The sequence below is a fragment of the Mercenaria mercenaria genome, chromosome 13 (genome assembly GCF_021730395.1).
Source record: "Mercenaria mercenaria strain notata chromosome 13, MADL_Memer_1, whole genome shotgun sequence".
Classification (NCBI taxonomy): domain Eukaryota; kingdom Metazoa; phylum Mollusca; class Bivalvia; order Venerida; family Veneridae; genus Mercenaria; species Mercenaria mercenaria.
This window is the reverse complement of record NC_069373.1, coordinates 2,665,595-2,693,308: the sequence shown is the minus strand read 5'-3', so window position 1 is coordinate 2,693,308 and position 27,714 is coordinate 2,665,595.

The following is a 27,714-nucleotide window of genomic DNA, read 5'->3' as shown; positions in this document are numbered from 1 at the left end:
GACTCTTTTTTTTTAACTTTAACGTGCCCCGGTGTATTTGCACTTTAAACCCGAAGCCGTCTTTTTGAAAAGAACCGTAAAGCCTCTTAGTTAGGTGGGAGACATCAAAAGATTTTTGAAATTTCCAGTGCCTGGGGCCCCGTTCGAAACCCGGACCTCTGGATTGGGTTTTAAGGTGTTACCAAGACCACCGGCCCCCTTTATAATACTTTTTTAGCAGTTAAAAATGCATCTCCGTTATAGATAAAACCCCTTTTTTTTAAAATTTAAAAGAATCTTTCGCATACAGTATATATGAAAAACACAAGGTCGTGAAACTGATTGATATTAAAAAAAGTTTTCCCCCCCTAAAAGTTTTTTTTTTTTTTTAATAAGCACGTAGAGACCCTTTTGGAAAATTTTTAAAGCTGTTTTTTTATGATAATATATGCAATTGAGATGGTTTAGATTTTTAAAAAAAAAAAAGTGGCCCGATTATGTTTAAATTAAAATGCTAGCTCATGCCCCTTTTTTTTATAAAAATACAACTCTTTCTTAAGGGGGTTTCTCCCACCCCGTTTTTCCAATATATATATATTTTTTTATAATATATTATATATATATTTATTTAATATATATAAATGACTTAAAAGCCTTTTAAAAATTAATATAATTTTACATTTTACCTGTTTTTTTAAAAAGGCATATGCAAAAAGGTTTTTAAAAAAACAACAACGTTTAATAGACTTTAAGGGGATTATGTCCATTACTTTACATTTTCTCTTTCAAAACATACGTTCTATTACAAGTAGCAAAACACTACGATTTAATACAAGTATTTTTTATCAAACATACTTTTCTTTTACAAATAGTTTATATAAATCATTAGAGTAGTTATATCAAACATCATGTTTTATTACGAGTAGACATATCAAGCAGTCATATCAAACTCTGCAGTAGTTCTATCAAACACGTTTTATTACAAGTAGTCATATCAATCACTTACAAGTAGTTTATATCAAAAACTTTAAAACGTAGTGTTTAATATAACTACTTGGATCCTGTAATATTATTAACTTTCTACTTGCAATTAACCTAAACAAGAGGAAAAAATGGCCTTTTGCAGCTGCCTCAATAACTACCCTACAAACTTATCTTTTTCATCATTTCAACAATTTTTATACAAACGTAGATAAAAATGAAAATGAAGCGGTGACGGAATTTTTTGTTGGTGATGAAAAAAACCCCGCTCTTTACAATGCGTTGTACCTTTGATAGAAATCATTGAATAAATCAACATTTCACATACACTAGTTCATATCCTAATACATCTGGGTAAAATTATGGTTTTTGGGGGACCATACCGGGTTTTATTTTGGTCCCTTTTAAATTGGTTTCAAACGTATAAATGTAAAAAAAAATTAATGTCAGCCGTACGGAGTAAAATCATTTTCTTGATAAAAAAAAACTTTCTTTTGTGATACTTTTATGAAAGCAAAATTTTTTTTTTAAAATCTATTTAACAAAATTTAAGGGAAAATAATCCCGGGAAATTTGTTTTCATAAGAAAATACCTTCCCCCACGGGGAAACGCCCCAAAGCTGAGTTGTTAACCGCTAAATTAAATCGTTTTTTCCAGCTCACCAAAGGGATTCGAGACACTCAAATAGCCAATAAATTCTTTATCTGAGAAAGGCCTTTTCAGCGGGTTTAAAGGAATGTTTAAAGGAACGGAAAAAAAACCGGGGGCCCTTTCTCCACCATCAAATTTGGGAAAGGTCCCCTTTAATGACCAAAAATTGTTGGGCCGAAGTTAAACCAAACAAAAACAAAAAAACTCCCCCCAAATGATATTTTTAAGGGAGTTCATAAAAAATTTATTTAAAAACTGGGGGCGGGGAAAGACCCCGGACACCATTTTATATACCCATTGAAATTTTGGGTGGAGTCGATTTCATCAAATTCAGCTAACATTAAAACAAAAAAGTTGAAATAAAAAAAAAAATAGATGTAATTTTTTAAACTGAAATATATTTTCAATAACAAAAAACGCCCAAAAACCCTTAAAAAATTTTTAACTTTTTTATTACAACGGTAGGGACAAAATTTTCCCAAATTTCCCATTGTCTTATACATCCACTAAATTTTTTAACAAAATGTAAAAACAAACATGTTCTTTTTCAATTGAAAATTTTTCCCAAAGAAAATTGCGTCGCAAAAAAATAAATGTTTGATACCTAAAAATAAAATTTTCAATTCGAAAATTTTTTTCCCCAGAAAGATTAAAGCAACATTCTTTTTTCGTAACCTTTTTTGAAAATTTAAGGGGATGGTTAGAAATTAGTAACAGGGTCCCTTTCCCAAAATTTTAAAATTTAATTTTTTTCTCATAAATTTGGGAAACTTAAATACGACTTTCGGGCATTTTATTTTTTTTTAAGAGGCTTTTTTTTTTTTTAACGCCCCGTCCGTCTGTCGGTCGGGTCAGTCGGGTGGCCCTTTCCGCCTTTTTCGTGTCCGGTCCATATTTTTTGTCATCCAGGGAAGGGATTTTAAAATTAAACCTTGGGCATGAATGTGTAAAAACGCCCTTATCCCACAAGCCCAAAGGTCCGTACTCAAAGGTAAAGGGTAACACTTAGATTTAAAAGGGAAATTTTCAGTTTGTGCTTTGAGGGGCGGGGCCCGGGTCCATACTTGTCTCCATGGAGGATTTTTTAAGTAACTACGCATAAATGTGTGGCACAGTCAGACCCAAAGTGTCCCCCGCGCAAAACCCCGGGCTGTAAAATCCCAAAGGGCAAAAGGGCACACTTAAGGGCGTTAAATGTCATATTCAAAGATATGCATTGATGGGCGTGTCCGGTCCCCAAAACTTTTCATTTCAAGCATGGTTTAGAATTATTTGGGGATGAATGGGGTTTTCCACAGTAAGACGGGGTGTCGCGCGCAAGACCCAGGTCCGTAGCTCAAAGATTAAGGTCCACTTAGACGTTAAAGGTCTTTTTTCATGATAGTGCATTGTTGGGGGGTCCCCCTCCATATCTTTTTTTCAAAAAATAAGGGGTTTTAAAAAAGTTGGGCAAATTTTGTGGCACAATAAGACGAAAGGTTTGCGCGCAAGACCCAGGGCCTACTTAAAAGTCAAGGGAACACTTTTAAACCCTTAAAGGGCAAATTTCAAGGGTAGGCAATTTGGCAGGGGCCGGGCCATATCTTTGTCAATTTAAGGGGATGGGGAAATTTTAAAAAAATACGCATGAATTGTTGGGACAGTAAAGACGACCTTTTCCCCGCGCAAAAACCCCGGTCCGTAGGTCAAAGTCCTAAACCTAACATCGGGTAACTAAATTTATTCAAAGTGCCATCGGGGGGATGTGTCCCTCCCTTTGGGGACGCCTTGGTTTATACTGAATTTTATTAACCTTTATAAAAATTTTAATAAATTTAAAAAAATTTTGTTTAAAAAGAAGGACCGATGTTTAAACTTTTTATTTTTTGTTTTCTTGAAGGGGAGTTACATTTTTTGGGAAAACACCATTTAAACAAAACAAACCCTTAAAGGCATCAAAAAAGAAAAAAATTAAAAGCCCTTTTTTTTAAAAAATATTTTTATTGTTATATTTGATTAAGAATGAATAAAATTTTTTAAATTTTAGAAAACGTTTTTCTAAAGATCAAAGATTATATTCCCCGTAATTAATTTAATAATTAAAAAAGGGAATTCTTGCACACACACTTTTCCTCAAAGTACCCTTTTCATTATTTTCATTTCATTCCTCCCCCCCCGCTGGGAAAACTGGGGAAAATCCCCCCTATGCCCCATGATTTGTCCGGGGCGAAGTTAAATAACCCAAAAAAAAACTTTCCCTCAAAAGTACTTTTTTCCCTTTGGCGAAATTTAACAAAAAGTTTTTGGGGGTTTTTGGGGTTTTTCTAGCACAAAAATGAAAATTTATATTTTGGAAAATAATTTTTAAAAAAACAAGTTTAAAATATATAAATTTTACACAAAAATGTTCTTAATGCCCAAATTTGAAAAATCCCTTTTAAACCAGGGCAACCCCAAAATTAAAAAAAGGGGGGTCGGTCAAAAATGAGCAAGGGTGTGTTTTTGGGGTCTTGTAAAAACAGCGAATTCCCTTAAAGCCTCCATCTTTGAGTAGAATGCGGGGTGATAGGAATGTATCAGTATGCTATAAAAATTTTTTAAAAAAAATTTTTTATGTAATAGTTTTATAAGGGGTTTTAAAAAAAATTAAAAAATTTTTTTTTTCTATTTGAAAATTTCTAAGTTTTTTTTTTTGCAACCCCTATTCATAATGTCGGTTTTTGAATAACCCGTTAAATTTTTTTATGATTTTTGCCAAAACGACCGGATCTGAAACCTAAAACTAATTTTTTTATTTTTGCCGCATTTTTAACAAACCCTAAAAAATTTATCCCCTCAGCATCCATTTTTTCAATAATTTTTGATTTTTTACCTTTTAATAAAATTTAAAATTACTTGGGGTTTTTTCCTTTGGGTTTAATTAATGTATGTTGAAAAAAAGGCGTTAAAAACCCAAAAAAAACAAACAAACAAAGTATCTAATTTCCCCGTTTAAAACAAACACAAAATACACTGAGTTAATTTTTCCCAAAGCCGGTTCTGTACCTTTTTTATTGCATCTAGTACATTTTTAATTTTTATCTATTTTTTTGCCATTGAAAATTGTTCTTTTTAAAAAAAAAGTTTTTTAAATTTTTCCCTTTTAAAAAACTCCCCCGTTTTTAAAAAAAAATTAGGTCGGGTTTGTTGTTTTGCGGAAGTAAAAATTTTTTTCTCCCTACCCCAAACCAAAAATGTTCTGTTTTAAATTTTAAAAGAAAGGAAAACCAAAATTTTTCCCAAAAAAATACCCAAATAAAAAAAAAGCTTTTGAAATTTTGTTTTGGATCCAAAATTTTATGCAAATGGGAAAAAATTTTAATGTAATGTTGGGATTTCGGTGGTTCCCCAAAAATTAAAAAATAACAAAAACCCCCCAAAAATAAAATAACCCCGAGGTAAAAGGTTTAAAAATTTTTTCTTCTTTGCTGCCATACATACGGGTTTTAAAAATTCATAAACTTCCATAAGGAAAATTTTTTTTTAATTTTTCCCTTTTCTTTATATAAATATTGTATTTAAAAGCCCACTGGGGGTTTTCAAAGAAAACCCCAACCTTTGAAAACCCCAAAAAAGGTTAAAAGACTTATTAATCCCAAAAAACCAAAACCCTTCAGGGGGACGTGTTTAAGACAGACAATCATTCATTAAAATTCGTTTGTTTTCAACATTGGAAAATTGAAACAAATTTTTGACAATTTTTAAACTTTTTCTTTTCAGTAAAAACAAAATAAAATTCCAAATTTATATCTACAATAGTAAAAATTCGTGTTAAAACCCCAAAAATTTTCCAAAAAAATATCTTTTGAAATTTTAATTTTTTAAAGCCCTTAAGGCCCAAAAAATGCTTTTATTAGTTTTTAGTTTATTTTTTTCAAACAAAATAAACTAAAGTTTGTCAATAAAATATTGAAACCTTTTTCAAACGTAGAAAAAAAGCCCTAACCCAAAGGGCCCCCATTTTTTCGAAAGAACCCTTTGGTAACCTTTCCCAAAGGGGGAATAGGTTTAAAACGTACCTCAGTTTTATCAATAACTGGGCTTAAACAAAAAAAACCCCACATTTACAGATGATAAAACTAAAAAACATAATTTTCCCACATTTTTTAAATTCCTCCCCAAATAGAAATGATAAATAAAAAATTTCGTTATAAGTTTTTTGAAGGGGGTGGACGTTAGCAACATTTTCCCCAACCCCTCCACGAAAGGCTCATTTCCCAAAAAAGAGGCCCGCAACCCTTTTCGCTTTTTTCGTGTTGACGACCTTTAATTTTCCCTTTTTTACTTTTTATAAAAAAAAGAATGAAAATATGTAAATAAAATCTGATAAGTAGACCCCTCGGAAGCACCGAGAACAAGGGAACCATTGAAAAATTTCAGACTCGGTTTTATTGAGTTTTGTTTTTTGTAAGTCCTTTTAAAAAACGAGGGGTTTAGTAAATATATCGGAACAAAAATTTTGGGCCTTTTATTTTGTAAATTTTATAAAAAGTACAAGCGCTCTTTTGTTTTAAATAAAATCTCCATATGTCCAAATTTTTTCTTTTATACGTCTCAAATAATAAAAAAATTTTAAATTTTCCAAAAACTTTTTTTTATTAAATTTTTAAAAATCACAATTTAATACCCTTTTTCGACTGAGAAGGCATGACACCAAAACCCAAAAAGTGTTTTGTTTATGTCAAAGGGGTTTTTTTGCCAACGTCAAATCAACGTATTTAAAACTTTTAAAAGGTAAAACGTGTAATCGATGTGAAAATAAGACAGCGGATCAGCGACCTAAAAGTGGGAAATTCTCAAAAGTACATGATACAGTTTTTGGGGCCCCTTAAACAAATTTTACGTTTTCATATCATCCGTTGTTACGCGATCCTCCTGTGCCCGTATAAACGTCCACCGTCGTCGGCCTCTGCAAGTCTTGTTAAAACCCTAGAAGTCATAAAATTTTGCCCTATCTTTAATGGGGCGTTCTTTAAAATTTTTCCTTAAAAAAAACTTGTAACAAGAAATACAAATTTTAAACATTTTTGGTGTAAAAAAAGAGGCCAATAGCTGCATATTAATAATATGAAGCCCCTGCCCAAAAGGTAAGAAAATTTTTATCAAAACTAAGACAAATATTTTTCCAAAATGGATCAACTCTGTGAGAAAAAACCAGGACTGCGGAAATCCACAAAAAAAACAAATTTAACACTTTTGAAAAAATTTAAAGAAAATTTTTTGCCTTTTACAATATAGTAAGTTTGCAAAATAAGTCATTTGGGTTCAAAACATTGTTTTGGGTCTGCCAAAAATTATATAAAAATGAAAGACCAAGCCGGTTAAAAAAAAAAAATTCCATAGATTTAAAAAAAAACCAAAAAATTTTTATATAAAAAATTCATTTTAAATTAAAATGACGGAAAAAATTTTTGGGGGCTCTGAATTTTTTTTTTCGCTTTTTTGTCAAATTTTTTCCTTTTTTTACTTCCCCTTTTTTATTAGCCAAATTTTTTGCACCAAATTTTAGAAAAAATTGTTTGTATTTAAGGGAGAAATAAGTTAATCACAAAAAGTTAGCAGTGAAAAAATTTCTTTTTTCCCTATGAATGCAAAGTCACTACACTATAATAAAGCAAACCCATTATGGGAAAAAGGGGAACTAAAAAGACCAAAATATGGATAAACACAATGTATGAAGATTCGTGTTCTATTTTATACATATTTGTTCATATTTGTAAAAAAAAAATAAAAAAATAAAAAATAAAAACAAACATATTCACACGGTAATGTCATATGCGGATTGGTAATATAAGAACTGGAATTGGTAAAATAAAAATTAAAATGTACATACTTTAATATTCTTTTCAAAATAACTTATGAGTGGTATTTGAATGATGTGAATCAAAGGAAGCAAACTTGGTTTTAACGTTCTTTATTTTTACTGTAATATTTTCATAAGTATATCAACTAAATTAAATCTTTAGAAACGAAGAAAATATGTAGCATCTAGTACCATACACGTGTATCTGATAAACTTGTGTTAACCTCGTTACGAGGGGATTTCAAATGATTTATCTGACTTATTGATCAAATAAACTTGCCATATCAAAGGAAAGAGAGCATAGTTAATATGTTTAATCAAAATAAAGATCATCTTCGAAAATTTCAATTCGTCTGCCGAAGCTATCAAGGCTATATCCTTAACTTTAAAATAATGATAAAAATGGCAGGCCAATTTGATTGATAGTTTGCTGAGGAAACAAAATGTCCGAGTTGTGATTGAAATGTTAAAAATCAACCTAATCAGTATTTATCGTATTTTGATAACCAGAAAGAGCCGGTTTGGTAATGGAATCTTTACTTTTGAAGCGTCGTAGTGATATTTGTAACAAACTCCAATTTTCATTTCCAAATTTAATAGGTAAGATAATTACATGACTTTAAGACTTTAACTGAAAAGTACAATTGTTTTCTTTAATCTGTAGTTTTCTATCATGACCATTTCTGGAAAATTCTTGCCTACGTTTGCAAATCAGTTTTTGATTCTAAACATGTTTTATAAGGTTCTGATGTAACCTCAAACATATCATAGTTTCTAAAATTCATCCAATAGAGAAGTCAAAGTATTCTATACATGTAGTAAGTTTTGAAAAGTTTATTGTATGACGGATGTAATGATTACATATTTATATATTCACTTACGTGACATAGTTTAATTAAGTGTAATATTTAAGCAAACAATTGGTGTCTACATAAGCAATCAAATTTCAAGAAAAAATATCTTACCAAGGCAACACACAATAGTTTTTAACACAAACAAGTTATTGTTTTAAGTTCAAGTTTAAAACATTTTTACACGCTTATAAACAAGGGTATACAATTTTAATTGTTGAATTGTTGAAGGAATATACGTATAGTTTGGCCAGTATCAAATATTTTCTGTACAATTTGTTGTTTTCTTCCATGACAATTTCTAGAAAACTCTTGCCTACATTTTGAAATCAGTAACTTTTGGAATGTTTATAAAGTTAATTTCTGTAGAGGTAGAACAGCTGCAGAGGTTATTTCTCTCTAGCCACTTCACTGCTGTCATGGCGACAATAAATATAATAACCAAACATTTAGATTTACATTTTCTTGATACAGTGTGTAGTCTGAATCAGAATGATAAACATTTCAGATATTGAGGACAGGAAACATAACATTATTTTAGACAATATGGAGCTATTTTCCCATTAAAGTATTTGTGGCAGTTGCACCTAATGTAAAAAAATATAAGATGAAAAGTGTATCGATTGTAGTTGAATGTACGCCAAATACCGAACGATTAGCAAGTATATTGAAAGCATTCCGATGGCGTTCATCCATATCATATCAACATGAAGTGATTTTATGTAAAGGTGATCACAAGTGCTTCCAAAACTCTTCAACTGATCTCTCTTTATTGAATAACATATTTGAAACCGATCTTGATATGGTCGACAACAATAGCTGCACTCCCGCCGCCATCCAGACTAATACGGAAAACGTGTTTCGTTTTGTTTTGTTTGTTTTTATTTCATACGTCTAATTTATATATGGATTTGGTGTATTAGGTAGGGGCCAATAGGGTCTACCATGCAACACCCGCTCCCCCCTCCCTAGACTTTCTTTCATAGGTACCAAATTGTTCGGCAGGACCATCCCTTTCGAAATAAGAAATATTCCCAAGAAAAGAAACTCTTTTCAACTAAATAAGATTTCACTATTTCCATGGCAACCGTTCATTTTTGGAAAATACGACCATATAAAGGATAATCACGCTTATCTTGGTCAGTTTTGGTGATAAAAACAATACAAATGCTGTCAAAATGGAGCTAAGACATCGACCTTGAAAAGCAGCACTTGTATTTAACTAACTAATTTGCATATTCATGAATATTAATGAGGATGTTACAAAAATGACAAAAATTTGTTAGAAAATAATATTTCTTAAGTTTATAATCAATTTAAATGTACCAAACAGTTTTTATCTGATCTGAAAGTCTCTAAGTGTTTTCTTTAAATAGTATTTTGTAACAGTCATGGTAACTTTTTTACTCCAAAATAGGTATGTTTAGCTAAATTGCATAATATTAACCATAACCACAACCAACATCTCAGGAAACAAGAAACAACTAAAATTTAATAAAATGAAATAATTAAATGTTGTCAATGGAATAACAATTATGTGAGCTATATTGTTTAGACATGAAATTTGACCACCTTTTTGGAGAAGGATTCAGTATGTAACATACTTTAAATATCCTACATTACCATTTCAATAACCTTGTTTTGTTACATCAGTTATTTAGTAAATATAGATCAGACAGCTTTGATCTGGTCTTAATGTCTGTCAGTGTTTTCTAGAAGAGTATTTTATTACTGTGAAGGTAAATATTTTTTTCTACATTATGTATTTTAGCAAATTTGCTTAAATTAATCTATACTGAAACACACATGTCTGAAAACATGATATAACTAATACTGAACAACATGATGACCTAAACTGTGATCAGTAAACTTGTGTTATTTGAGCTGAAGCACATGAAAATATAATGTAAATACTTATTTGAAGGGGGAATCTGTTTGTAACATACTTAACACATGTTACGTTACCATTCCAGTAATCTTGTTTTACTGTATCGTTATTTTCTCAGAAAATGGTAGAGGAATATTTAATTATCAAGTTGTTAAATACTTCTACAAAATAGTACAGCTCCATACTCTCCAAGCAATCAGTTTTTTTTCCATAACGGCGCTTTAAAGTACGTTACCACTGTACTTTGTTGTATTTAGAAATATATATGAAGAAATCTGAACCACTGATTTCAATATTATGATATCATGGATTTGTTAAAACTTTAAAGTATTAATTCTAGCATTCTTTCATCACTTTTGCCAACAAAGAAATTATCTGAAACATTTATTGTTATATTGTTCCTTTTTTATTTTGAATTAATGCATCTATCGGTTTAATTATACTAATATCTGTTCCATAAATATGCTGTTCTTTTATTTGACGGTTTCAATATTGTTGTCAATACTTACATTTTACATTGATTATATATTTGTATGTATATATTCTGTATATATTAATCATGTATACATCCCTGCTATCATTTATACACTGATGCTAGGGTTACAATTTGGGGCTTCCTTTCATGGAAATCGTTTTGATGGAATCTTTATCTCGTTTTGTGTTATTGTGAAGTGCATCAATGCAGGTATTTACGTGTGAAATAAAGCATTTAGTTTCTTCAGTTTCAGAAACACATGAATTGTATTGAGATATTCATTGGCTTTTTGATGAAAAATTCACTGTTGAAAAGCTGCACTGAACAAAAACTAAAAAAAACAAAATGAAATATTAGGTACTTGAAGATATTTTTAGATTTAAACTGATTAAATTGGAGAAAGAAGTCAAAAATATGAATGATATTAAGTCTGTGAAAACCAAATTGTTAGGAAAACAATCACATCATGTTATTTAAAACTGACAGAAAGATACTGAGTGCTGTATGAACGACACTAATGAGTTGCTGAAAACATTTTGCAATAGAATTTAAGGAAATCCTTTTGAAGCAAAGATCGCAACCAAGCAAATAAATAGAAAACTCAGTTGGATCATGGCTGTTTCTTAGAGGTAATGAAGTGTGAAAAGCACCTTACGCCTCCTAGCACCGGCTTAAGAGGAATTCTCTTTTAGTAAGTATGATCCAAAAGGACCAGAAAATCAAAAGCACTGAAAGTGAGAACGAGGATACTTTTTAAAACCATCATATGGCACTTAAAGAGTATTGAAGGAATAGCAAATTGATTTTGAAGCTCATCCTTTTGAGGCATAACAACACAATCGAGCAAAATAATAGCTTATTTTATTTGATTATGTCTGTACGTTAGATGTAGTAAAATGCGAAACTGCCCTCATCCCCCCAAACACTAGCTTAAACAGTTTTCCCGTTATAGTGACATTGTAGGGTTTAAAAAAAATTTTTGAATTTTTTTGCAATATTTTCCCCCCATCTATTTTGTAATTACTGGTAGGTTTTTGTTTTTTTCTTTTCATTTTGTAAACTTCTGTGTAGTAAATGCGTCAAATAATAAAATAATAAAACAAGAACTTTGTCTGCAGGAGTGAAAACAAAAACTCCCATGCACCTTGGATAAAGCTTTCTTTAAACTTCGAAGTGAAAATTTGGGGTTTTAAGGAAGGTAAAAAGGGAAAGGGATTTAAATTCAAAAAAATTTTAACCCCAAATTTTAATGTTTTTTTAATGATTAATAATTTTTTTTTTTCCATTCAGTGAGAGCGTTCTGATCTGCATTTCCTTCCGACACCACTTTTTTAAAGTCATAAACAGATTGATTATTTCAGAGAGACTTTTTTAAAATTTAAAAGGGACAGGAAATTTCTAAAATTTGGCCCTTTTGGAAAAAAATACCCTCGGGGAATTTTTTTATCTTTAAAAAAAATTTTAAAATTCCCCGGGTTAATGACAAACCAGGGGGGTTTTTTTTAAAACATTTTTTGATTCTTTACATTAAAACCCATCTGAACATTAAGTTCTAAAACAAAATCAGAAAAATTTTTGTTTGGGAATTTAAAATATTACGGTATAAAGGGTTCTAACTGGTTTTTTATTTTGAAAAAAGATAAAAATTTGTTTCTGAATTTTTGAACTATTTGGGAATATAGCTAACTACAGTTTGGTCCCCCCAAAATACTGGGTAAATCAAAAAACCACGTTTCCCCTTATAAATAAAAGAAATTTTTAAAAATTTTCGCTTTTTCCGGTTTCAAAATCAATATGAGTCAAAAAGTTGTGAATAAGTTTTTTTATCAATAAAGCAGAGTCTAAAAGGATGTTTACCGTAAAAATATTATCACTCTTAATAAATTTTGAAATAAACCCAAAAAAACGGGTAAAGAGTTAAACATGAAAAGCTTTGCATGTCAACCAGACCCGTTTTAGTATCATATGGAAAATCGGCAACCCCAAAAAAAATTTTTCCCAAAGGGTTTACGTTTGGGTTTTCCCCATTTCTTGGGGACACCTTTAAAACGTGAAAGCGTCCCCTTGGGGGAATAAAAATAGAAAAAAATATAAATTTTCCGGAATTTTTGGGGAATTATTTCCTTTATGATAAATATTATAAATTTAAACCAAGGGGAAAGGGGTTTTGTAAAATTAAATTTTTTTTAAGGGTTTCAAAAGATATGTCTGATTTTTGCCTTCAATCCAAAAGTCATTTAACCTCTTTTCTTTAATTGGGGCAACAGCTTAAACAGAAACATTTTTAACAAAATGAAACAGTTTTACGAAAATTACTGTATAAAAGGGTTTCAAAATTTTATTTTTAAACAGTTTTTCCCGAAATCGGGGTTTTTAACGAGGTATTTTCGTTTGCCAAACATACTGTATACCACAATTACGGGCATTTCTGTCAAAAAATAGAAAAACCATCAGGGGAAATTTTTCCAAGTTCCCAATCGATCCCCAAATTGGGAACCTGCCTCTTTTCATCCCTTTAAAATTTAAATGGAATATATAAAATTTTTTATTTCCCCAAAGAAAAAGTTTTTTTGATTTTTAAATTTAAACACATTTAAATAGCATGTTTTTTTAAATTTTAAAAAAATGAAAAACCTTAAAATCAAAAAGAGTCGACAAAACGAAAAAAACTTTTATCATGGGGTAAACTTTTAAAATCGAAATTGCATAAAATTTTAGTACTAACTAAAACCGAATTTGCCTCAGATGCAATACAATTTAACTTTTTTTACATAAACCTGCATAACTAAATTTCACCCAAAATTTAGCGTCTGTTAAAAGAGAAAAAATTAAAATTTTTAATTTTAATCGCCAAAGAAAAAGAAAAACGTATGGGGAGTTTAAACCAACACCCATTCTACTTTTTTGGAAAAAATTGCAAAAAATCAATGGGAAAAGTTTTTTAATCTTTACTGCCGATATTTTCTTCAGAGCCATCACTTTTAAAAAAAATTTGGTCCCACATTTCATTTCTAAATCACTTTTTTAACCGACAAAATTTAAAACCAACGACATCAAAAAAGGGGAAAAATAAAATGGCAAAAACTGTTTTGATTGAACACCCCTTAAATGGCCACTCTTCAATTTCATTTTCTTTTTTTAACTGAAAAAAAAACTGTTCATCAGATCACAAAGATACAGCTAACTACCCTACTGCATCCTTTTTCCCTTTTGGGAAGATTAAATTTTTTAAATTGAAATGTATTAGAATATCAAGCAGATTTGGGTTTAAAAAAATAGCGTTGACTATTGAACAGCCCTTGTTAAAAAGCAATTGAAATTCTTCAGAAAAACCCCAAAACTATTTTCAGTGCAGAATAATAATTTAAAATCTATAAAACTCTAAGCTTTTTTTTAAACATATTTTTTTTTACGAAACATAAAACTAGGGGTTTTATTTAAAAGTATAAAAAATTTTATGTACTTTAAATGCTTTCCCACTGAATGTGGAAATTTTTTTTCTATTTTAAACTGGTTTAAAAAAAACCATTTCCGTATACATTGGCAGGGGTCAATTAAAATTTTAAACCGCCCAAAAAAAATTTGAAAACAAATAGAGAAATGAAATTTTTTTATTTATCTGTTTCCCAAGAACACAATGAAAAATTTAAACGCTATCGGCTAAATAGTCACTTTAATTAATTACGTGAACAAAACAGGGGAATTTTTGGGGGGCATCCCCAACCTTTAAATTTCAAAAACATACGCCAAAAAAATTAAAACAACTAATTTTAAAATTTGTTTTTTTTTCCCCATCAAAAATTTCCCTTTTTAACCTAAGGCTTATTGGTTTAAAAGTCTTTTCAAAATTTTTGTAAAGTTCATGATACCGCAAAGGGAAATATTTTTTTACATACAACTTTCCCACTGGCATCAGGGATTTTGGTGTTAGTAAAAATCGATGTCTTTAAACTTGACATTGCACTTTTTAAATGTTTAGTTTTTGTTTTTCAACATAAACTTTTATGATAAATCAAACTTTTGTGCCTATTGATAAATTAAAAGTTTTTAAAAAAAATTTAAATTATCATTGTTTTTCACTTATTCTGTGTAGTTTAAACTTCTAAAAATAAAGTAAATTTAATGTGAATGTATCAAACCGATTATACGCCTTAAATTTTTTCCCTTTTGTAAATTCTTTGAACATATTTGCAATTTTCATTTCCCTTTATTTCCATTATTTGGGGAAAAACCCCCAAAAAAACGTCAGAGTTTTTTTGTAAAACGGGTTCTAACACAATTTTCCTACCTACCATTAGTTTTAAACGACATAGGTAGTGTTAAAAGTTGTTTCAGTACGACATTTTTTTTTAATTTAAAATAATTACGCATAAACTTTACTAACAAAAGGGTTTTTCCCGGGGGTTTTGTAGAAAAAACCCGTAAAATCAAGGTCCATTTTATTCGAAAAATTTAAAAAGGGGTTGATTAAGTTAACAGCCCGTTTACCGTTAAGGGTTATATAAAAAACACTTTAAACCTTAGCAAAAAAAATTTCCCCAAAGAAAAGGGGAAGTTTAGCAAAAAGGCACTCACATTTAAACCCAAAACATCAACTATTTTTCCCCCCAAAGGGCCAAATATTTTGAATCCAATGTAACCGAACTTTTAGTTCAACACCCGGGTTTAAAGTTAAAATCTTGCCCTAAATTCAAAAATAAACTTTTTCCCCAAGTTTTGTAGTATTGTGTAGAAAAGGTCATGCCGTTTTAACGTTCAGAGTATTTCAACATTTTTAAACCGGCCCATAAAGAAAAAACAGAAAGGAGAACGATTCTGAAAACAATTTTGTTTTTTTAAGTTCCCGTTTAAAATTACTAAAACAACAGGCAAACTTAATTTTTTCATTACCCGTTTTTTGGGTTTTTTTTTGGGGCTTTTTTTTTTTTTTTTTTTTAAACAAAAAAATGAATCAAGAAGAAAATAAAATGTTATATATAAGATATGCATATTTAATTTGCAAACAATTCAGGGTTAGTTTTAATAGAAAAGAAGATATCTCCTTTTTTACCATTACACCACCTTTTTACAGAAGTTAGTGGGTATATTTGAAAATTACCCTAAACTGCAGTGCGTCGAAGTTTGTAAAAAGGGGTTTTTACCTTTTACATTTAAACCCTTTTTTATTTTCTTTATTTTTATCCCGCAAATAAAGGGAAAATTACTGGTAAACAGTCTCCCAATTATAAGCATATATTTTTCATTCAAAAAACTTTTTGCAAGGAACAGGTAATTCGAATTATTGGAAAATGCATAAAACAGCGTAAAAACGTATTTTTTTGAACGTATCTTATACTAAAACCAAGGTTTTATTTCAATCAACAATTGAAAATTTTTTGTCAAGTCATTTGTAAAGAAAATTTTTTTTAAATTTCGGAGGCTATTTCGGGGGTCATTTTAAATTTTTGAACACATTTCCCATTTTTTTCCCTTTTTTGCATTTTTCCGAAATTTAAAAACTGTCACAAAAAATTTGATTGGGGGGGGGGGGATTTGGGCGATGTGCACATTCGTGGGACCAAAAATTTGATTTTGTTAAAAACAAACACTTAAATTTAATTGCATTAAAAAATTTTTGGGTTAAAATCAATTTTTGAGTTTCACATGTAAAATAAATGTCATCATTAGTAAGTGTGAATGAATACTTAAGAACATCACCTCTATCAAAGTGACTCTGTTAGAACTATGTAGTGGAAGTTATAGCGTATGCAGGCATATATACTGTAGATAATAATAATAATAATAATAAAAATAAAATAATAAAAAAATTTGGCAGAAACAAAAAAAATTTGTTACGAAATAAAATTTTTAACAACCAAAAATTTATTTAAATTTTGGAATCTAATCTAGTTTTTAAAAAAAACGAGAGGGAAATAAATTAAATTTTTTAAAAGGAAAGGGAATGTTTAAAAAGAAACCCATGGCAACTTAAACCCTTTAAGATTTTTTCCTTCAAATGTAAAAAACCCCATTAAAAAATTTTGCATATATTTTAAACATCAAAAAAAAAAATGGGTGCGGGCAACATTTGTTTGGGTTTAAAAAAAAAACCCCAAAAAACAACAAAAGGGAAATTAAAAACTGATATGCTGTTTTACTACCTACCCCTGCATTACTATTTAAGCGGCTGAATTTTACATACAATGAAAAAAAAAACATAAAAGAAATTTGGTTTACTTGCTTATTTCCTTAGTTTTTTTGGAGAAAAAAAAAGGGTTTAATTAGACAAAATTTTCTACAAAAAAAATTATTTAAAGTAAATATTTTATTTTGCTTATTTAAAATTTTTACTAACATCACAAATATATCAACATTATAGTTTAAAAAGTATAAATTTAACATTTTTAAAAAATTTGTAAAATTTTAGAAAAGTAACAACTGCATACTGAAATATCATTACTTCCAGTCTTTTTAAATTTAACCGGCAAAAAATTTTTTCCCATTTCCCTTTTTCCTTTAAAAATATAAATCGGAAAATTTGAGCCGAAATGATGAAAGCCAACATATTTTCTTTTGCGACCAGCATGGACCGGGCCCAAAGACTGCGGCGAGGATCCATGCTTTTCCCGTTAAGGGGCCACTCTAATGACAAAAAGTTTTGAAAGTGAAGATTTAAAAAAAAATGAACCAGCAACTGTACTTCGAGAAATACTTTATAAAGTTAAGGTGAAGAGGGCGATACGAGTCGGAAATTTTCACAAAAAAAAGGAGCATTTCTGATATCATATTTAAAAAATAGCAAAAGCTCATATTCTCCAAAAGTACAAATATTGAAATCTTCAAATGCAAAAAAAAAAATGGCGTAAAAACAAGTTTAAGCTTAGCCTAAATAGTTGGGATATATAAAACACTTTTAAATATTTAGCATGACTGGGTTTTCAACTAATTTTGAATAAAGATGGGATGAATGGGCCCATATTGTTTTTGGCAGTTTTTGCAATTTCCTTAAGCGCATTTTGACGAATTGTATGGAAAATATAAAACAAATTTAATAATTTAAAATCATTCTTTTGAAAAACCCTTTAAACCCCTTCTAGTATAAGGGAGTTTGGGGAGGCATGAGATTTTTCTAAAAATTTTCATCTTTTTCATTATTTGATGCTTACTATATTAAACTACTTTTTTTTTGATAAGGGCTTCTAATTTTCCCAAGGGGAACCCCCCATATACTACTAGCTAGGATTTTCCGCAATTTTTTCCCTTTCAAACCCCCCCTTTTTTAACCCTGGTTTTTTTTCATTTAAAAACAAAAAAAAAAAAAAATGGGAATTTTTTGGTTAAACAAAATCGTTTAAAAAAAAAATGACAAATCGAAATTTAAAAAAAACATTGTGATTGTCAAAAGTATACTTAGAATTATAGGGGGGTCCTTTTTATATTTAAAAAAATTGAATTTTTCGTAATCCCTTTTTAAAAAGCTGCTGTTTATTTCCTGCGGACACATTGGGAACAGAAAACCTTTTTCTATGGGAAAGAAAAAAACTTTTTTGTTTCAGAATTTGAAATAAAATTTTCCCGGGGAAACAAATCCCCAAAATTTTTTAAACCCTTGAAAAAAATATCATTTTCAATTTTCCAAAAAATAAATAATGCTTTTCCAGACCATAACTCTGACATTCATGTAGCAATCTTTTTTATATTTTTGGGTTATGAATGTTAAAAAATTAGTGAGGCAAAGTCCAAACAAAACCCCGCGGCCCATCATAAAGGGGCAAGGGCCAAAACTAGAGGTTTAAATATCATAAACGATCTTGTCTGTCCCGTAACTATGACAAGGACAATTTTTTTAAAAAATTTTTCATGAATGTTTAACTCAAAAGAAAAAGTGTCCCTGTGCATATTCCAGGTTTCCCAATTTACGGGGCAAGGGGTACAGTTTAGGGCCAAAAAGTCATTTAAAGCTTTTCCAGCCTTTAAATTTGATAATAAGTAAACATTTTTTTTTTTCTTTGGGATAAATGTCCCCCCTGTATAAGTCCAAGGTTTTTTGGGGGGCAAAACCCCCAGTACACAAGTTTTTGGCGGGGGAAAAAATAGTTACAGGAGACATTTCAACTTTGATACACACGCCAAATATCAAGGCCTACTATTATTGATTTGGAAAGTATTGATGGGTGTTGCATTAAAAACCACCCAAAATTAAAAAAAATTTTTTCAATGTAAATGTGCTATAAAGTATTTCTTCCAAAATTTCTTGTTGACCTGAAAACCCCCAATAGAAAAAAAAAACGATATTAAAGTTTCATACATAAACCCAAGCTGTTATATGCAAACTAATTCCCTGGTTTTTTTGAGAACATAAATTTTTCCTGGGTTTTAACCCCCCAAATGTTTGTATGTTCATGTTATGTCCCCCATCAATGGAAAAGCATTATTTATCAAAAACAGAGATTCAAATTTTATCAAATATTCTACACGGAAAAAAATTTTCTAAAACGAAATAACCCCCACAACACCAAAATTTTTTGTTTAAAGTACACAAAACCCTAACTCGTTATTAAACTTTAAAAGCTTTCTCTTTATTTGGCCTTAATGGAACCTATTCCCCAAAAGTATTAAAAAATATCTGCCATTTGTTTACGAAAACGAATAGAAATATCCATCCAAGGCACCCGCACATTCGGGGGCAAAATCTACAACCTCGGGACCATGCACCCCCTGCCAGGTGGGCCCAGTGACGGTATTTCTGTCCGAATCGTAAACACATGACTGAAATTTTTTTTTTGCATATTTTTATACATACAAAAAAATATATTCTGACAGAATATTTTTCTGCACCTGTATTTTACAAAAAATAATAAAAAAAGCAAATAAAAAATACTTTTCTGTAGCACACTTTCTTTTTTTAGTAAAATAAATTGGGGGGAAATAGATGGCGTAACCGAAAATGACGTCATGACGTTTTTAGTGATGCACAATAATAAAATTCCCCTTTTGCTTTAAAATTTGTAGCGTAACGTTATGTTATTTCCAAAAGTAACATATTTTTTAATCAAGAAAAAATCCTACAAGGGAAACCAAACTGATATCTGACTCCCTTTTGTATTATACAAAAACGTATTTGTACATGGGTTTTCCCAATTGTCATTAACAGCACGAAAAATCATCTGGTATGGGGGGTGGCAGGGGAGTTTTTCAGCATTGGTAAAAAACCTTGAAATTTCCATTTTGAAGGGCAAGCCCTACCATTTTTGGGACTGGCAAAACTTGCCGACCCCAACATTTGGTGCCATACAAAAGCGAAATAAACAATTTTTGTCATGATTTTCTAAAAATATACAACCGGGTATCCAAAAAAGCAATAAATTTTTAGGGAAAACGTGTTTGAACCCCAAAAAATCCGACGTTTAAAAATCCCTATTAAATAACAGCTTTGCTTCAACTAAAAAACCCAATTTTGGGAAAAAAAAGAGTTAAAAAAAACGGTTTTTTGTATAAATTTTTTCTAAAGTCCCTTTTTTAGAAAACCCACGTTTTCCCGACTTTTTTTAAATTCACAACAGCGGGGTTATGTGCGTGTGGCGGGCCCAAAAAAATCGCCCCGACTTAAACTCAGGTTGTTTTTTTTCTGGTCCTTCGGGATCATTGATTTCAACTAATTTTGATTTGAAGAATTTAAAACTTTCTTAAGCCGGGGGCTAGGGGCGTGGACATGTTGCCCTTTTCCATTTTAAAGCTCATGAACAACTCAATCAAAACCCAGTCTGCAATTTTCAAATGTTTGCTTGTTTTTTTGGGCTTCCAGGATCTACTTTTCCAATTTTAAAATTTCTTTAAAAACAGCGGGTGTTTTAAATGCTTTTGGGGGCCCCGGGCCCTAAAAAGTCGCCCCGACTTCATCTCATGGGTTTTTAAATTTTCTGGTCCCCTTTGGGATCATTGGGTTTCAACTAAATTTTAATGTGAATATTGAATACTGCTTAAGCCGGTGCTAGGGGGCCGGGGGACAGTGTTTTCCCTTTTCCCTTTCTGCCATGAACCGACCAAAACCCAAAAATTTTGCAATTTTTACTGTTTTCATGGTTTTTGGTGCTTCCAGGGGTAACTTTTCCCGAATTTTTTTCCCTTGGGTTTCTTTTAAAATTTTCAGTCATGGAAGTAGTCCTATTTTTTCTTAAGTGACTGCTTCAGTTGATACTTGAAAAAATTTTTTGACCATTGCTTTCTTCGATCTTTTTTAAAAATCTGAGAAAAATATTCAAAAATTTTTTTTTCTTTTCGAATTTATAAAAGAAAGAGAAGAAGGCTATTTGTTTTACCTGACAAGAATTTTATGTCTCGTAAAACCTTCCCGACAGTCTCATTTTCCCCCCGCCCGCCAAAAAGGGTTCGACTTTGTTTAAGTCACTTTATCAGTGTTTAAAAAAACTTTCATGAATTTTTTTTGGGGGGGGGGGCGAAAATGGGCGCTGATTCTCCCTTTTGTTTTTTTAAGTTTCTCATGTTTACACCATGGGAGTATTACTTTTAAACCCAACCTCATTATTGTTTGCAAAGGCATAATTTCCCCCAGGGGAACATCTTTTAATAAGGTAACGGCATAAACATGCTAAACCTTGGTATGTCAAAGTCATTTTTTTGCTTCTATAAACATATGAGTGTGGTTGAAAAAGTCCTTGTGCATTGCCCTAAAAACAGTAAACCCCAAATACTTTTGTTGATAACTCAGCAAATTTTTCCTGAAAAACAAATAAAATTACATATGATTTACAAAAGGGAAAAATAGGGGTTCCTAAATTTTCTTACATATAACCCCTTGAGGTTTTAAATTTTAAAAAACAGTTTCGGAGGAAATCATTGAATTTTTATCATTAAAACACAAGGCTATTGGGGCCCTTTTTAAAAGGGGATACCGGGATACTAAAATTATTTACCTGAGAACTTTAAACCCAAAGCAATTAACTTTGGTCTAGTATACCAATATCGCCTTAAACATGCCCAAGGTAAACCAGTTTTCGATTTATAACATTTTTTTTGCAGGGGTTACACCTAATTTTAAAAATTTAAAATAAGTATGAAATTTTCTATTATTTTCCCTCCATCTTTTGAAGTTTGGGTTTTATATACAAGAACATTTCCTTAAAATATTATGCACTGTAAAGGGGAAAGTTTCTTGGTTTACCTTATTTAACCAAACTCACAGGGGAAGTTTGTAAAATTAGGTTAATTTTCCAAGTTTTACTTTTAAAATACACATTTAAATTTAGGATTAACTTCTAGAAAATTCTTTTTTTAAAAAGCGCATGTCTCCCCCGATGAAAAATAATAGGGGAGGAAGTCAATAGGGGGGCAGGAGCGTTTTGACAAGAAACACTGAAGGTAAGCGGGAAAAGGAATCATCTGCCCTTGGGAAATTTAAAATCATCCCACTAAGTTTCAAAATTTGGGGCCGAAGGGGTTTTCAGTAATACCTTGGGAAAAGGTTTTTTCCCTGTTCAGGCCTAAGTGATCTTTACCTTTTATCAATTGAACCAAAAAACAATAGGGGCAATCTACCGCATTTTCCAATTTACTTATTAAAATTTAACATTCTAGGTCAAGTTTTTCAATTGTTTTAAATATGTCCCCAAAAATCTTTCTGTGGGAGAATGCAAACACATTGATATATTTTTTTTTCAACATTACTTTTTTTGGTTTTTCCCTTTAAACCCGGAACTGGATATATGTATTTTTCGACTTTCTGATGTAAGCTCACTTTACACCATGGTTGGTGAAATTTAAAAAATTTTATATTTAAAAAATATATTTTCACAAAATCCACCGAAGTTGTAACAACAGCTCACCCGAGTAAAGTTTTTTGCTTTAACAAATTTCCCTTTGCTAAAACTTTTAAAAACCCAAAAAAAATCAGGAAGGAGGTTAATGTAAAAGTTATGAAATATTACTTTTCCCCAAATTTTTAAAAAAAAACTAAAAGGGGTACAAAAATTTTGCCCGTGGCTTAGAAAACAAACAAGTAGGCCAGTGGGGTCCCTATTGAAAGGGTTTCTGAAAACTGCTTAAAAACCCGGCCCTTCCCAAACGTAAAATATCACCCCAAAATTTTAAAAAATGTATCTTAATAACAAGAGGGTTTTGGTCATGCAAAAAAATTTAAGGGCACTGAAAAATTTGTTTTTTGTTGGGTTTAGCGTCGCATCGATCAATTTTTGGTCATATGGGGACTTTTTCAGCTTTGGCCCGGTGGGGGAAAACCCAAGGTGCCCTTTCCTGCATTAAATTTTATCCCAGCGGGCACTTGGGTAGAACAACCGACCTTCCCTAAAATTAGTTTTTTAAGATCATGAAAAAACTTTAAAAAATCGTCCCCAAAATTTTAAGCCCCTATCCCTTAAAAAAAAAAAAGGTAGGTCATAGGGCAAGGTTTCATTCAAGTATTTCCTAATTAAATTGGGGGCATAAGGGAATTATAATTTAGGGAAAAAAAATCCGCAAATTTTTTAATTTCCTTTTTTCTATGAAAATTATATAAAAAAAGTTTTTGAAAAAAAACCAAAAAATTTTTACTATACAAAAAAAATGCCCCACTTCAGGAATGCAATTTTAAAAAATTAAGATATTATTATTTATTATAATAAATATATTGATGCAATACATTTAAAAAATCCCTTTCCAAGTGATTAAAAATTTTTTCGACTGTCCCACAATCTTTTAATTATATAGTTTTTTTCCCCGGGCATAATTTAAAATTTTTTTTTATGCTATTTAAAAATGTAAAACCTCCAAAACTCCAGGGTTAAAAATTTAGCAGGGCCCCCAAAAAAAATAGCCTTAAAAAAACAAAATATAATAAAAAAAAGCTAAATTTAATCAAATTTTAAAGTTTTAAAAACCTTCGGTAATAACCCCAGATAAAATCCTACCCAAAAAATACAAACTAATGTAATAGTTATAAATATGTGGTGAGAGTGTGTTTTCCAGAGTAGGGACATCAAGGAAAATTTTTCTCTGTACAAATCGCCCAGGCCCATCCTGATATTGAGGTTTTCAAATTTTTTAAAAAAGGGAGGAATATTTATATAAACCCTGAAAAAACTTTTACCCATAAAGGTTTTGGGGCAGTCAAAAAAATATTATCACTTTGGGAAAAATTTAAATAAAAGGAAAAACATCAATATCAAAAATAATAATAAATAAAAAATATCATAATAAATTTAAAAGCTTTTACTGAAGGTGGCAATTTTTGAAAAGTCCATTTAAAACTGAAAGGCCCCAAAAAGGAAAATTAAAACGCAAAAAGTAAAATTTAAAAAACCAAAAAGACATAAAACTAAGAACAGGGTAAAGCCCCCTTCAGTAAAAGGTTTTGAATGGGAATCCCTTAAAAACCCCCGTCGGGAAAAACCCTTTTATATATTCCAAATTTTTAAAAGTATGAAATGAGGGACCATTTTCAAACAGAAAAAATAACTGCCCAAAGACCAAATTTCCCTTCCTTATAATTTTTAGGGTAGAATTTGCAAAAAAAAAGCAACACGCCATATTTGTACTGATGTTGTGGTTTGGACCAGTTATGCGGACGCTTATTAGGCCAAGGGAAAAAACGTAATTTTTCCCAAAAAAAAGTCTTACTCTTTTGTGCCCGTACCGGAAGGGCATTTTTTTTTTAATTTGATGTAAAATATCATCTGTATATTTTTAATTTAACCCTGTAAGGGTCGAACCCCAAATTTTCCCCCGCAGCGCGATTTTAAAACGGTAGGGTCGACAATTGGGGCGAAACATCCTTTTTTGAAAATTTATTGTGAATCTGTTGCCAGAAATAGATACCGTATAGTGGGTACGGGGGAATATTTCTGCGTTTCTGCGGTCTTTCAGTAGAATTGAAAAAAATATTGCGAGCAAAATATTCATCCAGCAAAAATTTAAAACGCAAGAAAAAATTTGCATTGATTTTTTTTTCACCAACGTTTTTTCATGCTATGTTACCCGAGATATTCACAGTGGCATGGTCTAATTATTGAAAATTACCGTCGTCATCTAACCTAATCTAATTACCGATAATGGTATAATAATAAAAACTAGTACATATATTTAATGCTGTTATTTGTGTACAAACTTTTAAAGCTACTTCGTTTTAATAGTATAGCTCTATCCGATTTCCAAAGTTTATATCGTTCTTTAAAGCTTCTCTCATTATATCTCATTGTATCTCACTATATTACATGCAAATCTCTACACTTTACCTTGTAATATAGCTAGAGGCATATGGTTATAAGCTATAAATACTATAAATATATGTTGTTATTATTATTGTTGTTGTTGTTGCTGTAAATAATCATTTAATAAAGATGTTTAGTATATTAAGAGGTGAGAGTGTAGATATACATAATGATTAAATATGCATCAAATATGTATTTTCTTAAAATAATGTTGCAGTTTTTGAGTCTACATTAAGTTTGGATTAATTAATTAATTACCAAGTGTGCGTCTAGAAGCTTAGCTAGCTTTTGTATTCTTGAAATGCTGCATTTTCGTCTTGAAAATTTTAAGATTGATGTATTCATGGATACTTATTAGTCATACTTTTATCAAGCTTAGACAAAAAAGTCATCATTTAAAAAGTGGTTCACAGTCCCATGTTTTGCAGCTTTCTACTTACATTAGTAACAATGTATTTTTTGCTTTGCAGAATAATTAAAGAAAATCCAGGAAAATGAAACATCTGTATAAATTTGTGAATGGAAATGAGGAACCAGTATAATCGCTGATCATCCAGCTGAAAACATGCACATGGGATGAAGTGGAACTGTCACAAATACTTAAACGAGAAAATAGCTCTATATTGTATAAAATAAGGTCATGTTTCCTGTTCTCATTATCTGAAAAGTTCATCATTCTGATTCAGACTACACACTGTGAAAGGGTAAATCTAATGTTTGGTTCATGTATGTCTTGTTGCCATGACAGCAGTGAAATGGCTAGAGAGGAATAATCTTCTAGCACTTTTAACTTTATATACTTTTCAAAAATTACTGATTTGCAAATGTAAGCAGCAGTTTCCTAGAAAGAGTCCTGGCAAAAATCTTCCAAAATTACAAAATATTTGTTACTGGCTAAATGGTACATATACATTCTTTCAAAAAATAATATTGTATACCCTTGTTTATAATTTTGTTAAAATGTTTTAACAGGTACTTAAAGCAATAAATATTTTTTTTTTGTTATGAAATATTGTGTGTGTCATGGTAACATATTTTTTTTTTTGACATTTCTTTGCTTATGTAGATGTTTTTGTTTAAATATTATGCTTAATTAAACTAAAGTTTTAACTGTGTAAGTTGATATATCCATATTTAATCATTTAATCAATAAAAAAATATAAGTTTGTTTTAGAAAAAAATGCAAATCTATGTCTAATAGATAAGACTAATTTTAGCCATATTAAGATAATTCAAGAAAATGTTAATTTGACTTTGAATTTATGTATATGCTTCTTTCTTGTTGATATATTATTTTTGTTAAAATCTGTTATGTAAGCAAATGTATTTTCATATGTTATAGCTGCATCGATAAAAGACTGTTACCAGACGAATCTATCTTATTATTTCAAGAGTTGTAACTGTGACATGTGTATCAGACAGTTATGTATACACACACTTTTACCCCAATCTAAACGAAATGTGTTTTTTTTAACTTTTAGATAAAAAGTAGACAGCGTTCGATTTAAATTTATTTTGATGTTGCAAATAAAACAATACAGAGCGGATATCAAAGTCCGTGGACTATGTTAAGATATATTTTGGTTATAACCTCAGTCTTATAATAAATATTTTTGTGGGTCTGGGTCTTATAATTACTCTTATCTATGAATAACGGAATTTCTTCAATGGCTCTTGTGGATGAAAATACTTGTAAATGGATAAACTTTGAACATTTGGTGTAGTACATTTATTTTTTCTCGTAATGATCATCTCTCTACAATTTTTATTTTATTTACATAACTTTATTACATGTCTTCAGTGAAGTTTTGTAATCTAATTGTTAAAAAAAACCCCCAATATATAATAGCTTATTTCAACATGAAATTATCAATGTATTATTCACAGGGGGGGAAACTATAAAATTTGGGTTGGGGCTTAACTTATATCAATCAAGTATCTTTATAAGATTACCAAATCTTATTATATATAGATTGGAGCATTTATATATCGAACTTTACAGGCGGTATTTTACGCGTTGCCTGTGTTTGTTTTGATTTTGCTACTCTTGAAAAAGGCCTTTTTAAAAAGCCGAAAGCGCTCGGGTTATAATTAAACTTTTGACACTGTTTGTACATATATTTTTTTATATCTCTCTCTCTTCTCTTCTCCTTCTCCTCTTCTCTCTCTATATATAATATATATATATATATATATATATATATATAATATTATATATATTATATATTATATTTATCATATCGTCGTGAAAATATTGCACTGGTTTTCTTCGTGAAAGATCATTCAACCCCTGCACTGAATTAAACAAATATCATCTTAGTCTGCAAAAATATTTTTGCACTGAGTTTGTTTCTGCACTGATTTTAGCTTAGCTTTGTTTTCCTTCATTATAAAGTGATTATTTGTGAAGACAATCACCCGTGCTTTAAAAATAATACAAGTTTCTCGTTATTGATTACTATATTTAAAATGATCTTAGTATGTTCGCAGCAAAAGTATTAGCACCATTCTACTCCGACCGCTTTCTAAGACTGTTTGATAAAACTGTTTCATTTTGTTTTGTTTTTGTTGCGATTTCTATTTCATATATTAATTTGATGCAACGATATATTGTTCTGTTTAAACTACAACATGGTTCAGTGGTAAACTAGATTGATTACACACTATCTTATAAATAAGCATTTTCCTGTTTTATTACACCGTTATTGAATTTTCCGATACCAAATTGTACATTTCAGTTAAGTCTTAAAGCCATGTAATTATGTGAATATTTGAATTCAAAAAAACAAACAATAGAGCTTGTAAAAATTAAACACTATGACTCTTCCGAAAGGTAAGATTACATTACCCTTTCGGCTATTTCTAT